Here is a 19164-nt window from a genome sequence, read left to right as displayed (position 1 = left end):
GTATTATTTTCATATATCATCTGATCACATGCCTTTAAATAATACAGATACTATTAACGAATATTGCCTTTGTATATTATAATATACCATGAACATTTCCCTATCATTTAATTAAAATATTATATTTACTTATGATATATTTTTAGATATTACCTGTATAGTAATAGATTTAAATTATATTGTTGTTTTCTAGGGGATTGCCTTTTTTAAATCTCAAAATGTTACAACAATTTAAAAAATATACATGCCTAAAGATAAAGAAATGATATAAAATGACAAATGTGTGGGAAAATAAGCTCATATATTTTGCTAATTATGACTATTTATATAACTAAAAATGATAATCAATGTATACAGAATCATATTATATTGCTAAATTTTCATAGATCTCAATTTTTTTTCATTTTTTCTTGTCATATGAATTCCTAGTTAGTATACCATTTATATCACAATAATATACATATATATATATATATATATATATACACATACACATATATATTTATAAAGGATTACTTATCTTCAGTAATCCAATTTTGGATTACTTGCCTATAACAAGATTGATTGAAATTAAAACATTACTCTAAGTCATTTTTTTCTTAATATTTTAAAAAGGTTTATTTACATCAGAAAAATTGTCCTGATATGCCTGAGACTGAGGACATGAGAATTTCAGTGTTAAGATCAAGGCAGTCTCAGGCAAAATGGGTCTGTGGATCAACTTATTCTTATATGAATGTTTTATTCTTCTCAATGTTTTGTGGCAGAGACTATTTCCTACTCTGTCACTTCCTGTTTCCTCTCCTTGCTGGCCACAGAATTAGAAATTTTTTCCTGGTTCCGGTGTAGTTAAATGTAACCACGTGTGCAACGTAAGTGGAAGTGCCTGTATTCAGGCCTGGCCCATCGAAACCTCTCACACATGCTCTTTAAGTCATGTTTTCCTCTTGGCTGACAGGGGTGAGCAAGGCCACAACAACCTTGAAGTCACATGCTGAGCAGCACCCAGGTCAGCCTGGTTCCTGAATGACCACATGGAACAAAGCCTTCCCTGACAGGAACACCTACTCTGGAGTGCTAAATATGAGGAATAAACTTTTAGGTTTATACCAGTATCAATTCTGAGTTAAAATGTTATGATCTGAAAGTGTTAGTCACTCAGTTGTGTCCATCTTTGTAACCCCACAGACTGGGGCCTGCCAGGTTCCTCTGTCCATGGGATTTTTCAAGCTAGAATACTGGAATGGGTAGCCATTCCCTTCTCCAGAGGATCTTCCTGACCCAGGGATTGAACCTGCTTCTCTGGCATTGCCGGCAGATACTTTACCATCTGAGTTATCTGGATTTAAAATGTTTCTCAATCTGGAGATTCACTATTTCACTATTTACTCGGTTACAAAGAATATCACTACATCTGGGGAAAGATGATCTGAGATTGTCATCATAATTTTTAGACTTTTATCTTTTTAAAGAAATCACAGTATATTGAAAAAGTAGTAAATAGAATGGAGAAGAATCTAGTTAAATAATTGGAATTAGGCCAGAATCCCAAGGTTAAAAGCTCAGCTCATCTATGGAAGAGAGAGAAAAAAAGAAATTACAAGTGAGTTTTTTATTAGTAGTTCTAAGAATAAGAGCAATTTAATAGCCAGAAATCATCAGGGTCTCTGATTTATATATTTAGTTTAAGATCACCCTTCACAATTCCATCTGTACATTTTATAACTTAGCTATAAAATTAGATTTAAATTCAGTCATTCAAAAGAGAAATCCACTTTTTTAGTCCACTGCTAAAATTAAAAGCTTGTTCTCAAAGGCCATTGCTGGATAGCCATGGAAATAGGAGGTTTAGAGAAAAAACTACTTTCAGAAAGGCATAGCCAAGATGGATGAATCAGAACGTTGATTTTCATATTACTGATAGAAAATATTATCTTAAGATAAATTAATAGGATATTTATCAATTAAGATGAACAAACCAGATATAATTAATTTATTCCACATGAAATTAAAGGAATGGGGGAAGTGGCTATTTTGTATTAACCGTCCATCTTTACTCTTCACTAAATATAAGATACAAAATTAACATTTAAGAATATAACTTCAAAATTAAATAAAATTTGCTGTATTTAAGAATAATAATTTCTTGATTGGGTCATTTATTTTTCTGGAATTGAGCTGCATAAGTTGCTTGTATATTTTTGAGATTAGTTGTTTGTCAGTTGCTTCATTTGCTATTATTTTCTCCCATTCAGAAGGCTGTCTTTTCACCTTGCTTATATTTTCCTTTGTTGTGCAGAAGCTTTTAATTTTAATTAGATCCCATTTGTTTATTTTTGCTTTTATTTCCAGAATTCTGGGAGGTGGATCATAGAGGATCCTGCTGTGATTTATGTCTGAGAGTGTTTTGCCTATGTTCTCCTCTAGGAGTTTTATAGTTTCTGATCTTACATTTAGATCTTTAGTCCATTTTGAGTTTATTTTTGTGTGCGGTGTTAGAAAGTGATCTAGTTTCATTCTTTTACAAGTGGTTGACCGGTTTTCCCAGCACCACTTGTTAAAGAGATTGTCTTTACTCCATTGTATATTCTTGCCTCCTTTTTCAAAGATAAGGTGTCCATATGTGTGTGGATTTATCTCTGGGCTTTCTATTTTGTTCCATTGATCTATATGTCTGTCTTTGTGCCAGTACCATACTGTCTTGATGACTGTGGCTTTGTAGTAGAGCCTGAAGTCAGGCAAGTTGATTCCTCCCGTTCCATTCTTCTTTCTCAAGATTGCTTTGGCTATTCGAGGTTTTTTGTATTTCCATACAAATCTTGAAATTATTTGTTCTAGTTCTGTGAAAAATGTGGCTGGTAGCTTGATATGGGATTGCATTGAATTTGTAAATTGCTTTGGGTAGTATACTCATTTTCACTATATTGATTCTTCTGATCCATGAACATGGTATATTTCTCCATCTGTTAGTGTCCTCTTTGATTTCTTTCATCAGTGTTTTATAGTTTTCTATATAGAGGTCTTTAGTTTCTTTGGGTAGATATATTCCTAAGTATTTTATTCTTTTCATTCCAATGGTGAATGGAATTGTTTCCTTACTTTCTTTTTCTACTTTCTCATTATTCGTGTATAGGAATGCAAGGGATTTCTGTGTGTTGATTTTATATCCTGTAACTTTACTATATTCATTGATTAGCTCTAGTAATTTTCTGGTGGAGTCTTTAGGGTTTTCCATGTAGAGGATCATGTCATCTGCAAACAGTGAGAGTTTTACTTCTTCTTTTCCAATTTGGATTCCTTTTATTTCTTTTTCTGCTCTGATTGCTGTGGCCAAAACTTCCAGAACTATGTTGAATAGTAGCGGTGAAAGTGGACACCCTTGTCTTGTTCCTCACTTTAGGGGAAATGAACTAAATAGACATTTCTCCAAAGAAGACATACGAATGGCTAACAAACACATGAAAAGATGCTCAACATCACTCATTATTAGAGAAATGCAAATCAAAACCACAATGAGGTACCACTTCACACCAGTCAGAATGGCTGTGATCCAAAAATCTGCAAGCAATAAATGCTGGAGAGGGTGTGGAGAAAAGGGAACCCTCCTACACTGTTGGTGGGAATGCAGACTAGTACAGCCACTATGGAGAACAGTGTGGAGATTCCTTAAAAAATTGCAAATAGAACTACTTATGACCCAGCAATCCCACTTCTGGGCATACACACCGAGGAAACTAGAATTGAAAGAGACACATGTACCCCAATGTTCATCGCAGCACTGTTTATAATAGCCAGGACATGAAACAACCTAGATGTCCATCAGCAGATGAATGGATAAGAAAGCAGTGGTACATATACACAATGCAGTATTACTCAGCCGTTAAAAAGAATTCATTTGAATCAGTTCTGATGAGATGGATGAAACTGGAGCCGATTATACAGAGTGAAGTAGGCCAGAAAGAAAAACACCAATACAGTATACTAACACATATATATGGAATTTAGGAAGATGGCAATGACGACCCTGTATGCAAGACAGGAAAAGAGACACAGATGTGTATAACGGACCTTTGGACTCAGAGGGAGAGGGAGAGGGTGGGATGATTTGGGAGAATGGCATTCTAACATGTATACTATCATGTAAGAATTGAATCGCCAGTCTATGTCTGACGCAGGATATAGCATGCTTGGGGCTGGTGCATGGGGATGACCCAGAGAGATGTTATGGGGAGGGAGGTGGGAGGGGGGTTCATGTTTGGGAACGCATGTAAGAATTAAAGATTTTAAAATTTAAAAATAAAAAACTAAAAAAAATAATAATAATTTCAAAAGCAGCTCAATAAATTAAGCTGACATTTTATACTATTTTTCAGTAGTGTCAATTGTCTTATAAATCTTTAATTTAATGATGATGAGAAGTATACCTTTATGATTAAAAGTATAAATTCAACTTTTACTTTAATATCCTTTGAAAGTACAATATTTGCTATTATGTACTTCTCTGTGTTAGCAATCCAGTGACTCTTTCGTTTCTGATTCTTCTATTTTATTTTTATTTCTCTCACTCTAAGAGTGTAACTCTTTTCCTACATGGTTCATCACCAAATCTTAATTCCAGAAACTTGTGAAAAATAAAAATGAGGAAAGGATCGTTCAAAGGTAAACAAAAATCACAATTTGATATTTGCAAAAGAAGTATTTAGATATTTGTTTCTTCGTTTAAAGTGAATGAGCTTTCATCAGTGTTTTATAGTTTTCTATATACAGGTCTTTAGTTTCTTTAGGTAGATATATTCCTAAGTATTTTATTCTTTTTGTTGCAATGGTGAATGGAATTGTTTCCTTAATTTCTTTTTCTACTTTCTCATTATTCGTGTATAGGAATGCAAGGGATTTCTGTGTGTTGATTTTATATCCTGCAACTTTACTATATTCATTGATTAGCTCTAGTAATTTTCTGGTGGAGTCTTTAGGGTTTTCCATGTAGAGGATCATGTCATCTGCAAACAGTGAGAGTTTTACTTCTTCTTTTCCAATTTGGATTCCTTTTATTTCTTTTTCTGCTCTGATTGCTGTGGCCAAAACTTCCAGAACTATGTTGAATAGTAGCGGTGAAAGTGGACACCCTTGTCTTGTTCCTGACTTTAGGGGAAATGCTTTCAGTTTTTCACCATTGAGGATAATGTTTGCTGTGGGTTTGTCATAGATAGCTTTTATTATGTTGAGGTATGTTCCTTCTATTCCTGCTTTCTGGAGAGTTTTTATCATAAATGGATGTTGAATTTTGTCAAAGGCCTTCTCTGCATCTATTGAGATAATCATATGGTTTTTATTTTTCAATTTGTTAATGTGGTGAATTACATTGATTGATTTGCGGATATTGAAGAATCCTTGCATCCCTGGGATAAAGCCCACTTGGTCATGGTGTATGATCTTTTTAATGTGTTGTTGGATTCTGATTGCTAGAATTTTGTTGAGGATTTTTGCATCTATGTTCATCAGAGATATTGGCCTGTAGTTTTCCTTTTTTGTGACATCTTTGTCAGGTTTTGGTATTAGGGTGATGGTGGCCTCATAGAATGAGTTTGGAAGTTTACCTTCCTCTGCAATTTTCTGGAAGAGTTTGAGGAGGATAGGTGTTAGCTCTTCTCGAAATTTTTGGTAGAATTCAGCTGTGAAGCCATCTGGACCTGGGCTTTTGTTTGCTGGAAGATTTCTGATTACAGTATCAATTTCCATGCTTGTGATGGGTCTGTTAAGATTTTCTATTTCTTCCTGGTTCAGTTTTGGAAAATTGTACTTTTCTAAGAATTTGTCCATTTCTTCCACGTTGTCCATTTTATTGGCATACAACTGCTGATAGTAGTCTCTTATGATCCTTTGTATTTCTGTGTTGTCTGTTGTGATCTCTCCATTTTCATTTCTAATTTTATTGATTTGATTTTTCTCTCTTTGCTTCTTGATGAGTCTGGCTAATGGTTTGTCAATTTTATTTATCCTTTCAAAGAACCAGCTTTTGGCTTTGTTGATTTTTGCTATGGTCTCTTTTGTTTCTTTTGCATTTATTTCTGCCCTAATTTTTAAGATTTCTTTCCTTCTACTAACTCTGGGGTTCTCCAACTCTTCCTTTTCTAGTTGCTTTAGTTAGGACACCAATAGATGGAGAAATATACCATGTTCATGGATTGGAAGAATCAATATAGTGAAAATGAGTATACTACCCAAAGCAATTTACGAATTCAATGCAATCCCTATCAAGCTACCAGCCACATTTTTCACAGAACTAGAACAAATAATTTCAAGATTTGTATGGAAATACAAAAAACCTCGAATAGCCAAAGCAATCTTGAGAAAGAAGAATGGAACTGGAGGAATCAACTTGCCTGACTTCAGGCTCTACTACAAAGCCACAGTCATCAAGACAGTATGGTACTGGCACAAAGACAGACATATAGATCAATGGAACAAAATAGAAAGCCCAGAGATAAATCCACACACATATGGACACCTTATCTTTGACAAAGGAGGCAAGAATATACAATGGAGTAAAGACAATCTCTTTAACAAGTGGTGCTGGGAAAACTGGTCAACCACTTGTAAAAGAATGAAACTAGATCACTTTCTAACACCGCACACAAAAATAAACTCAAAATGGATTAAAGATCTAAATGTAAGATCAGAAACTATAAAACTCCTAGAGGAGAACATAGGCAAAACACTCTCAGACATAAATCACAGCAGGATCCTCTATGATCCACCTCCCAGAATTCTGGAAATAAAAGCAAAAATAAACAAATGGGATCTAATTAAAATTAAAAGCTTCTGCACAACAAAGGAAACTATAAGCAAGGTGAAAAGACAGCCTTCTGAATGGGAGAAAATAATAGCAAATGAAGCAACTGACAAACAACTAATCTCAAAAGTATTCAAGCAACTTCTGCAGCTCAATTCCAGAAAAATAAACGACCCAATCAAAAAATGGGCCAAAGAACTAAATAGACATTTCTCCAAAGAAGACATACGGATGGCTAACAAACACATGAAAAGATGCTCAACATCACTCATTATTAGAGAAATGCAAATCAAAACCACAATGAGGTACCACTTCACACCAGTCAGAATGGCTGCGATCCAAAAATCTGCAAGCAATAAATGCTGGAGAGGGTGTGGAGAAAAGGGAACCCTCCTACACTGTTGGTGGGAATGCAAACTAGTACAGCCACTATGGAGAACGGTGTGGAGATTCCTTAAAAAATTGCAAATAGAACTACCTTATGACCCAGCAATCCCACTGCTGGGCATACACACCGAGGAAACCAGAATTGAAAGAGACACATGTACCCCAATGTTCATTGCAGCACTGTTTATAATAGCCAGGACATGGAAACAACCTAGATGTCCATCAGCAGATGAATGGATAAGCAAGCTGTGGTACATATACACAATGGAGTATTACTCAGCCGTTAAAAAGAATTCATTTGAATCAGTTCTGATGAGATGGATGAAACTGGAGCCGATTATACAGAGTGAAGTAAGCCAGAAAGAAAAACACCAATACAGTATACTAACACATATATATGGAATTTAGGAAGATGGCAATGACGACCCTGTATGCAAGACAGGGAAAGAGACACAGATGTGTATAACGGACTTTTGGACTCAGAGGGAGAGGGAGAGGGTGGGATGATTTGGGAGAATGACATTCTAACATGTATACTATCATGTGAATTGAATCGCCAGTCTATGTCTGACGCAGGATGCAGCATGCTTGGGGCTGGTGCATGGGGATGACCCAGACAGTTGTTATGGGGAGGGAGGTGGGAGGGGGGTTCATGTTTGGGAATGCATGTAAGAATTAAAGATTTTAAAATTTAAAAAATAAAAAACTAAAATTAAAAAAAATAAAAAATTTAAAAAAAAATAAAAAAAATAAAAAAATAAAAAAGAACATAAGCCAAAAAAAAAAAAAAAAATAAAGTGAATGAGCAACAATAAGAATAATAAAGCAAATGAAAATTATACTGTAGCAGAGTTCATGTTGCACTAGGGAAAACCACTAGATATAGGAAAAATTTAAGAAACTAATACCTCTGGTTGAGAACTGAGACAGAAAATGAAAAGTTTTAGAGAAGGCCTGCTTTAAATTCCCAAAGTATCCAAGGTGATATTGCTTCTATAAAAATAAAACTATGTAACATGAGAAGAAAACAAGTAGAATTGCAAAGATATAAATCTAAGAAGCAGGTTACAAAAAGAAAAGGAACTCAATTAAGAACACAGTGCAGAGAAGTGAAAATGCAATAAAGATTATAATTCTCATTGGAGGCCATAAAATCTTCATTCAATTCAATGAAGATTGAAGAAATGGGAAATTTTAGAAGGTAAAGTTGATTAATTCCCTTAGAATTCATTACAGTAAGAAAAGAGACAAAAAGGGGAAACTAAACAAAACAAAGGATTAGTAAGAAAAGATCTTAATGACACAAAATAACCTAATAAATGCATAAAACATAAAATAAATGAAAGCTAAAAGTAAAATTAAAATATATATATCCTAATTTAAATCTGAAGGTATAGATTTAAATTGCTCATCTTATTCTTGGTAAAATTCATGCACATTAATGGACTTTAGAAAGATGCTTCAGTTTTGAAGGTTTAACAAATAGTTTCAAATAATCACTCAAGCAGAAAGAGATTTACCAAACAAAATAACAGAAATATAATAAAATTAAATGTTTTTTCTATAAAATACCAAATGCCAGTCATTAATATCCACAAAAGTTGCTTTTAATGTTTGTTTACAAGATAAGGACACTCAAATATAGATATCTAGCTGTGACTTCTACCTTACCTCTGTTGTCCAAGTGCTCCCTAACTTTAGCAATACTGACTTCCATGTAGTTGAACATGTCAGGTATCATCTTCTTGCATTATCTTTGAGCCTTTTTTGGTTTGTTTGTTTCTCTTAAGCTGAGTTATTCTTCCTACAAATAGGCATATGGTTAATTTGGGCCAATCATTCAAATTTCAGCTTAAATGTCATGTTTTGGAAAAGTTTTCCAAGAAGATTATTCTAAAGAATATTTAGATTCACTCAACATCCATTAACTCTGGTTTCTTTTTCTTCTTAGCACTTCTTCTTAACTATTATTCTATTTAATATAGTATTTATTTCTGTCTTTTGCAGACACAGACTTTGAATGTTCACCGTTATATCACCAGCACATAAAACATACATTGAGAAATACTCGGCTTCAATGCAATGGCACCCCACTCCAGTATTCTTGCTTGGAAAATCCCGTGGATGGAGGGGCCTGGTAGGCTGCAGTCCATGGCGTCGCTACGAGTTGGACACGACTGAGCGACTTCAATTTCACTTTCCACTTTCATGCATTGGAGAAGGAAATGGCAGCCCACTCCAGTGTTCTTGCCTGGAGAATCCCAGGGATGGGGGAGCCTGGTGGGCTGCCATCTATGGGGTCGCACAGACTCAGACATGACTGAAGCGACTTAGCAGCAGCAGCAGCAGCAGCAGGCTTCCAAAAATCTTGGCTGAATAAATAACTGAACAAGAAATATAAGTCGCTCAGTCGTGTCCAACTCTTTGTGACCCCATGACTGTAGCCCACCAGGCTCCTCCCTCCAGGGGATTCTCCAGGCAAGAATACTGGAGTGGGTTGCCATTTCCTTCTCCAGGGGATCTTCCTGCCCTAGAGATTGAACTTGGGTCTCCCACAATGCAGGCAGACACTTTAACCTCTGAGCCACCAGGAAAGCCCCCCAATATAGGTGGAAGAATAAAGCAAATGGTTTTAAGCACACTTTGACTCATAAGATTTCTGTTTTACATAAAAAGCAAACAGATGACTTGAAGTTATGCCAGCGTACAGACTAAAAACTAGTAAAGAACTAGTAGAATTGTGAATAAAAGTGCAAATCTGGAATAAACCATTGTGCTAGCACTGTAATGAGAAATGTGAAGAAGATTGAAATGAAATGAAAGTAGGAAAACTAGGGGTTAGATGGTCTTTGAAGCAAGATCAAACTCTGAGACCTTGAGGTTCTAATGAAATATATTCAGTTCAGTTCAGTTCAGTCACTCAGTTATGTCTAACTCATTGCAACCCCATGGACTGCAGCACGCCAGGCTTACCAGTTCATCACCAACTCCTGGAGCTAGCTCAAACTCATGTCCATCCAGTCGGTGATGCCATCCAACCATCTCATACTCTGTTGTCCCCTTTTCTCCTACCTTCATCTTTCCCACCACCAAGGTCTTTTCCAGTGAGTCAGTTCTTCACATCAGGTGGCTAAAGTATTGGAGTTTCAGCTTCAACATCAGTCCTTCCAGTGAATATTCAGGACTGATCTCCTTTAGGATGGACTGGTTGGATTTCCTTGCAGTCCAATGGACTCTCAAGAGTCTTCTCCAACACCACAGTTCAAAAGCATCAATTCCTTGACACTCAGCTTTCTTTATAGTTCAATTCTCACATCCATACATGACCACTGGAAAAACTATACCTTTTATTTGTTTTCTAGTAACAATGCTTCATAGAAATGACAGATCCAAGACTTATTTGAAATAGTATTGACTATAGTCAGCAAATTTGGAAAACTCAGCAGTGGCCACAGGACTGGAAAAAGTCCGTTTTCATTCCAATCCCAAAGAAAGGCAATGCAAAAGAATGCTCAAACTACCGCACAATTGCACTCATCTCACATGCTAGTAAAGTAATGCTCAAAATTCTCCAAGCCAGGCTTCAGCAATACATGAACCGTGAACTCCCTGATATTCAAGCTGGTTTTAGAAAAGGCAGAGGAACCAGAGATCAAATTGCCAGCATCTGCTGGATCATGGAAAAAGCAAGAGAGTTCCAGAAAAAACATCTATTTCTGCTTTATTGACTATGCCAAAGCCTTTGACTGTGTAGATCACAATAAGCTATGGAAAATTCTGAAAGAGAAGGGAATACCAGACCACCTGACCTGACTCTTGAGAAATCTGTATGCAAGTCAGGAAGCAACAGTTAGAACTGGACATGGAACAACAGACTGGTTCCAAATAGGAAAAGGAGTACGTCAAGGCTGTATATTGTCACCCTGCTTATTTAACTTATATGCAGAGTACATCATGAGAAACGCTGGACTGGAAGAAGCACAAACTGGAATCAAGTTTGCCGGGAGAAATATCGATAACCTCAGATATGCAGATGACACCACCCTTGTGGCAGAAAGTGAAGAGGAGCTAAAAAGACTAAGGTCTGTCTAGTCAAGGCTATGGTTTTTCCTGTGGTCATGTATGGATGTGAGAGTTGGACTGTGAAGAAGGCTGAGCACTGAAGAATTGATGCGTTTGAATTGTGGTTTTGGAGAAGACTCTTGAGAGTCCCTTGGACTGCAAGGAGATCCAAGCAGTCCATTCTGAAAGAGATCAACCCTGGGATTTCTTTGGAAGGAATGATGCTGAAGCTGAAGCTCTAGTACTTTGGCCACCGCATGCAAAGAGCTGACTCATTGGAAAAGACTCTGATGCTGGGAGGGATTGGGATCAGGAGGAGAAGGGGACGACCGAGGATGAGATGGCTGGATGGCATCACGGACTCAATGGACGTGAGTCTGAGTGAACTCTGGGAGATGGTGATGGACAGGGAGGCCTGGCCTGCTGTGATTCATGGGGTCGCAAAGAGTCGGACATAACTGAGCGACTGAACTGAACTGAACTGAACTGATAGTGAAAGGAAAAGGCTTAATTATTTCAACATTATGTGTGACATTTGTGTAGATTTAATTTAAATGCTGTGTTTTTTTTTTAAGTTGGAAATAATATCCAGTCTGTTTTTTTTTTTTATTTGAGGTTAGAATTGCATTTTTAAATTTCTATTATAATTAAGATTGAAATGATGTGAAAGTAGGAAAACTAGGGGTTAAATGACTTTCAAAGCAAGGTCAACCTCTGAGACCTTGAGGTTCTACTGAAATATGTTCAGATCAAATCACCTCATTCACTCAGTCGTGCCTGACTCTTTGTGATACTTAAACATTTATTTTTGTACGGACAACATTTTCTGAATGAAGGCAAATAGATTAATATTAAAACAACTGAAAATATATTTTTGAAACTTACAAATGCAATTCCAGCCTCAAATGAAAAACTATATTGGAAATTAAGTATTAAGGATAAATAATAATTAAAACATTATATAAATGTCTAAGAGGTAAAGTTGTGTTTAGAAATATATTGCTTTCCTTTGATTTTATATCCTGCAACTTTACTATAATCATTGATTAGCTCTAGTAATTTTCTGGTGGAGTCTTTAGGGTTTTCCATGTAGAGGATCATGTCATCTGCAAACAGTGAGAGTTTTACTTCTTCTTTTCCAATTTGGATTCCTTTTATTTCTTTTTCTGCTCTGATTGCTGTGGCCAAAACTTCCAGAACTATGTTGAATAGTAGCGGTGAAAGTGGACACCCTTGTCTTGTTCCTCACTTTAGGGGAAATGCTTTCAATTTTTCACCATTGAGGATAATGTTTGCTGTGGGTTTGTCATAGATAGCTTTTATTATGTTGAGGAATGTTCCTTCTATTTCTGCTTTCTGGAGAGTTTTTATCATAAATGGATGTTGAATTTTGTCAAAGGCCTTCTCTGCATCTATTGAGATAATCATATGGTTTTTATTTTTCAATTTGTTAATGTGGTGAATTACATTGATTGATTTGCGGATATTGAAGAATCCTTGCATCCCTGGGATAAAGCCCACTTGGTCATGGTGTATGAGGTACCACTTCACACCAGTCAGAATGGCTGTGATCCAAAAATCTGCAAGCAATAAATGCTGGAGAGGGTGTGGAGAAAAGGGAACCCTCCTACACTGTTGGTGGGAATGCAAACTAGTACAGCAACTATGGAGAACAGTGTGGAGATTCCTTAAAAAATTGCAAATAGAAGTACCTTATGACCCAGCAATCCCACTGCTGGGCATACACACCGAGGAAACCAGAATTGAAAGAGACACATGTACCCCAATGTTCATCGCAGCACTGTTTATAATAGCCAGGCCATGGAAACAACCTAGATGTCCATCAGCAGATGAATGGATAAGAAAGCAGTGGTACATATACACAATGGAGTATTACTCAGCCGTAAAAAAGAATTCATTTGAATCAGTTCTGATGAGATGGATGAAACTGGAGCCGATTATACAGAGTGAAGTAAGCCAGAAAGAAAAACACCAATACAGTATACTAACACATATATATGGAATTTAGGAAGATGGCAATGACGACCCTGTATGCAAGACAGGGAAAGAGACACAGATGTATATAATGGACTTTTGGACTCTGTGGGAGAGGGAGAGGGTGGGATGATTTGGGAGAATGACATTCTAACATGTATACTATCATGTAAGAATTGAATCGCCAGTCTATGTCTGACGCAGGATGCAGCATGCTTGGGGCTGGTGCATGGGGATGACCCAGAGAGATGTTATGCGGAGGGAGGTGGGAGGGGGTGTTCATGTTTGGGAACGCATGTAAGAATTAAAGATATTAAAATTTAAAAAATTTAAAAAAAGTAAAGAACAAAAAAAAGAAATATATTGCTTTCCTTTGAAATATAATAAACTATAAAATATTCATCTGAGTCTAAAATGATATTAAAGGAAAACAGAATAAAATCAAGACTCTCAAAAGAAGAAACTGTCAGAGATGAGATCTGTAATTAATGAAATTGTAAAGAAAGGAAATCAACAAAGCCAAACAGTTTCTCTGAAATACATAATAACATGAACCTGTATTTCTTCAGGCTCACTGAAATCAAAAGAGAAAGCAAAGATAAAAAATAATATAGATCGAAAAAGGAAACAGAGCCACACAGCTAATAAAAAATATAATTTTATGAAGAAATTTAGGCCAATAAGTTCGAACTCTTCAAACTTAAGTGCTTTGAAAAATAAGACCTCCTGAAAATGACTCAAGGAGATGGTAACAACATGAGATGCTATATAGCCATTAAATAAAAAGTATGAGTTAAAAGTCTTCCTATAACAAAATGCTAGTTTCAGCATTTTCAGAGGCAAATTTTATATTTTTTATCAAATAATATATGTTTTCTGTCTCTCTTTTTTAGTACAGTAGTTTTGTTAGTTTTTGATGAACGGATTTTTAATTTTATCAATTTTTTTCTTCATCTATTTATATGCTTAGGTGACTTTTATCTTTATGCTGTTAACATTGTTCATTATTTGTCTTTGTTTTCTATTTTAAAATTCTTTTGTTACATAATAAAGGTGAACATATGATTCAGTAATAGCATTTTGAAATATGTCTTAGAAAATGATTGTGTATCTGTCCCTGAAGATGTGAACAGAAATGTTCACTGCAGTATTGTTCATAATTGCTCCCCCCACCAAACTGGAAAACAATTCATCATCTGTCAAAATCACAATAGAAAAACATAATGTTGCTATACAGTGAAACACTAAAAGTGCATGAACTTCTGATCTATATGTAGGAATGGAGAAACTGCAAAAACATTAAGCTTAGGAGAGCACTGAAGAATATATATATATACTGTAATTCCACCAGCATAATTTTTAACAGCTAACTACTAACCTAACAAGTTAACTGGGTAGTAAAATTATGAAGAGATTCAATAGAATTAGCAAACTGTTTGTGACAGCTGTTACCACGAGGGAGGTAGGATTGGGAAGGCTTTGGGGGAGGCACACTGAGGAGTCAACACCTGTATTCATGATATGCTACTTCTTAAGCTGGATGTATGAGTGTTAATTTTATCATAATATTTTAAGTTTTCTTATACATTATACGCTTTTGTGCATTAATGATAGTATAAAAATAAAATACTTTAAAATAATAAATATATTAATATATAGCTGACTAAACCATGGTGAATTTGTACTTATATTAGAAAACGTGAAAACACACTGTAGAAAACATTTTTTAAATACCTATATCCTCTCTGAAATAATTCACTTTTTTTCTTTGTCATTACAGATTTTCATTATGTCTTATTTATTTTTAACTTGCTTTTGCTGGTATTGTCTCCTCATTTTGGACTCTTTGATGGCAAAGAACCCAACTGTCATTCAGTCAAGTATACACTGCCTATTTTATTTTGCCTGGCAAACAATCTTTGCTGACTATATATTTGTGACTGCAGCCATGAAATTAAAATATGCTTGCTCCTTTGATGGAAAGCTATGCCAAAAAAGTTCTGCTTTTTATGCACATTAAAAAGCAGAGACATCACTTTGCTGATAAAGATCCATACAGTCAAAGCTCTGATTTTTCCATTAGTTATGTGCGGATGTCAGAATTGGACCATAAGGAAGGCTGAGTACCAAAGAATTGACGCTTTTGAACTGTAGTGCTGGATAAGACTCATGAGAGTCCCTTGGACAGCAAGATCAAACCAGTCAATCCTCAAGGAAATCAACCCTGAATATTCCCTGGAAGGACTGATACTGAAGCTGAAGCTCCAATACTTTGGCCACTGATGTGAAGAGCCAATTCACTGAAAAAGACCCTGATTGAAGACAAAATAAGGGGACAGCAGAGGATGAGCTGGTTAGATAGCATCACTGATTCAATGGATATGAATTTGAGCAAACTCTGGGAGACAGTGATGGACAGGGAAACCTGGTGAGCTGCAGTCAGTGGGGTTGCAAAGTGTCGGACATGACTTAATGAGTACATCAGTGAATGGGCTAATGCCTAAAAGATAGTGAAAAGCAAGCGGAAAAGTTACCAAATATCAACTTGCTCTCTTTATGTTGAGCCTTACACCTCATATTTTAGGGATGCTTAATTTTTCTCTAAGGACTCTAATGATATAAACAAATTCTAAGATATGTGACTACAGCGTCCTATAGCCACAAAATGAGCAACAAAAACAAAAATCAAAAATAGTATACGGATAAACTAGAAAGTATAGACTTAGTTATTTGGCTGACTTTTTGCAGCTGCATTTCATAGTTCTATTTGAATTATAGCCTAATTTAAAGGAGACATTAGCTTTCTGCAATGTCTGCAAAAATGTCTTTCTGCCATAAAACATTAAAGCATCCCACATTTTCCTGGGGGAAATATTATTTCTCAATTTGTTATTGCAATAACGGAGACCATAGCAGTGAGTGATAATCTCAGAATGGGGAATAACATTACTGATATTTTTTTTCTTACAGTGATGAATGCCTCACCACTAGAGTGGTTTTATCCCCTTTCAACAGAAGCATCAACTCGATTCATAGCTTATCTTTGTCAGAGATATTCATATGGCCTCTGAACATGTACTATAATTTCTGTTTAGATCTTCAGTAAAAAACTTGAAACTTTATTTAGTTCTTCCAATGCTTAAACAGCAATAATACAATTTCAGATTGTTATCTCAAAATGTGTTCTTTAGTTTTGCATTGGGGTTCTTCATTCCTGCTCATTAATTCTGTAAAGTAGAAACCACTACCTCATATACTTTCAACCTTTCTCTGCACATTATAGCAGATAGTGAATTCAGGTGTAGGGTGCTGGGTTGCCAAAAGTTGTAAAGTGTTTGCAACTGCCACATTAATATTAATGTTGTTAAAAATAAAGATGGAACCACACTATGCTAATTATGTATACTAAAAAGTTGACGTTATATTAGTACCTTTATATTTTTTTTTCTTTTTGTCTTAAAACTTTTTTTTATTTTAATTTTTACTTCATTTTACTTTACAATACTGTATTGATTTTGCCATACATTGACATGAATTCACTTAAGGGAACGCCTATAAATTGAAACCCACCTTTAGGAAATGCAGATAAAGTTAAGGCCACAGTTGATAATACTAGGAATTGAGTGGTGACCAAGGAACTGGATAATGGACATGTAATGAACTGGTAATGCTAAGTCCCTCCTCCCCTAGTCATCTCTTGCTTCTGTTGACACAATGTATAAATTTGCAAGTATATATTGAGACAAGGAAGGGGAGCATAGCGGTAGCATATTTCTAATTAACTGTTTATTCTGTTTCTAAGCAACTCCTCAAAATATGTCTTGACTGTAAATAAAGGCTGAGAGAGCTTTTAGTAAAAGAAGAGAGTTGGAGAGTCCAGGGGATAGGATGAAGAGAACTCAGTAACAGCTCAGCATTTTGAAGGGTTTTCTATTTTTGGCTCACCTAAGTAAATATTGACATTTCCCCTCAGTTGCTTCAAAGGTATGTGACAACAATAACAAAATGGTCAGAGACAGAAAAAAAGACAAGAGCAAACTGCCTGGGAGCTTCTATGATGTCAACATGGAGCTTCCCAGAAGAAATGGCTAATGTGGTGGTAGGGATCATACATAACTGGTTAGAACCACAGATCTTGGATAAGTACAGATAGGAGTTACTAACTTTGAGCATTGGCAATTATATGAGCTCTTTGAACTCACAACTTGCAGTGGTTTAAAGAAGTTTGTATTGTACTTTATTGGTTTTTACCATATTCATATTCAAATATTATAAATTCAGGCTATTTATTGTGTCATTTAAATTGTAGAATAATGGATTACAGTTAAGCTTTAAATATATTGTTTCTCTATAAATTATGCAAATTGATAGTGCAATTCAAATTTTGTAAGTTGTTAGAATTTAAGCAAATTTCCCTCACCACACTCAACATTACATTTTATACATTTTGAAAATTCTAGCATATTTCAAACATAAAAATATTTTTTAAGAAACCTATGGTTTCAAATATACAGTTTTGAAAATATGTTTATGTGTATGTATATATATATGTGTGTATATATATATCACCTCTATTTTTACTTTGTTTTTTTTTTAATTTTAAAATCTTTAATTCTTAAATGCATTCCAAAACATGAACCCCCCTCCCACCTCCCTCCCCATAACATCTCTCTGGGTCATCCCCATGCACCAGCCCCAAGCATGCTGCATCCTGCGTCAGACATAGACTGGCGATTCAATTCACATGATAGTATACATGTTAGAATGTCATTCTCCCAAATCATCCCACCCTCTCCCTCTCCCTCTGAGTCCAAAAGTCCATTATATACATCTGTGTCTCTTTCCCTGTCTTGCATACAGGGTCGTCATTGCCATCTTCCGAAATTCCATATATATGTGTTAGTATACTGTATTGGTGTTTTTCTTTCTGGCTTACTTCACTCTGTATAATTGGCTCCAGTTTCATCCATCTCATCAGAACTGATTCAAATGAATTCTTTTTAACGGCTGAGTAATATTCCATTGTGTATATGTACCACAGCTTTCTTATCCATTCATCTGCTGATGGACATCTAGGTTGTTTCATGTCCTGGCTATTATAAACAGTGCTGCGATGAACATTGGGGTACATGTGTCTCTTTCAATTCTGGTTTCCTCGGTGTGTATGCCCAGCAGTGGGATTGCTGGGTCATAAGGTAGTTCTATTTGCAATTTTTAGTATACTACCCAAAGCAATTTACAAATTCAATGCAATCCCTATCAAGCTACCAGCCACATTTTTCACAGAACTAGAACAAATAATCTCAAGATTTGTATGGAAATACAAAAAACCTCGAATAGCCAAAGCAATCTTGAGAAAGAAGAATGGAACTGGAGGAATCAACTTGCCTGACTTCAGGCTCTACTACAAAGCCACAGTCATCAAGACATTGTGGTACTGGCACAAAGACAGACATATAGATCAATGGAACAAAATAGAAAGCCCAGAGATAAATCCACACACATATGGACACCTTATCTTTGAAAAAGGAGGCAAGAATATACAATGGAGTAAAGACAATCTCTTTAACAAGTGGTGCTGGGAAAACTGGTCAACCACTTGTAAAAGAATGAAACTAGATCACTTCCTAACACCGCACACAAAAATAAACTCAAAATGGATTAAAGATCTAAATGTAAAATCAGAAACTATAAAACTCCTAGAGGAGAACATAGGCAAAACACTCTCAGACATAAATCACAGCAGGATCCTCTATGATCCACCTCCCAGAATTCTGGAAATAAAAGCAAAAATAAACAAATGGGATCTAATTAAAATTAAAAGCTTCTGCACAACAAAGGAAAATATAAGCAAGGTGAAAAGACAGCCTTCTGAATGGGAGAAAATAATAGCAAATGAAGCAACTGACAAACAACTAATCTCAAAA

Source organism: Ovis canadensis, chromosome 2 (assembly GCF_042477335.2).
Source record: "Ovis canadensis isolate MfBH-ARS-UI-01 breed Bighorn chromosome 2, ARS-UI_OviCan_v2, whole genome shotgun sequence".
Lineage (NCBI taxonomy): Eukaryota > Metazoa > Chordata > Mammalia > Artiodactyla > Bovidae > Ovis > Ovis canadensis.
The sequence above is the reverse complement of the archived record's forward strand: the minus strand, read 5'-3'. Positions refer to the sequence as shown.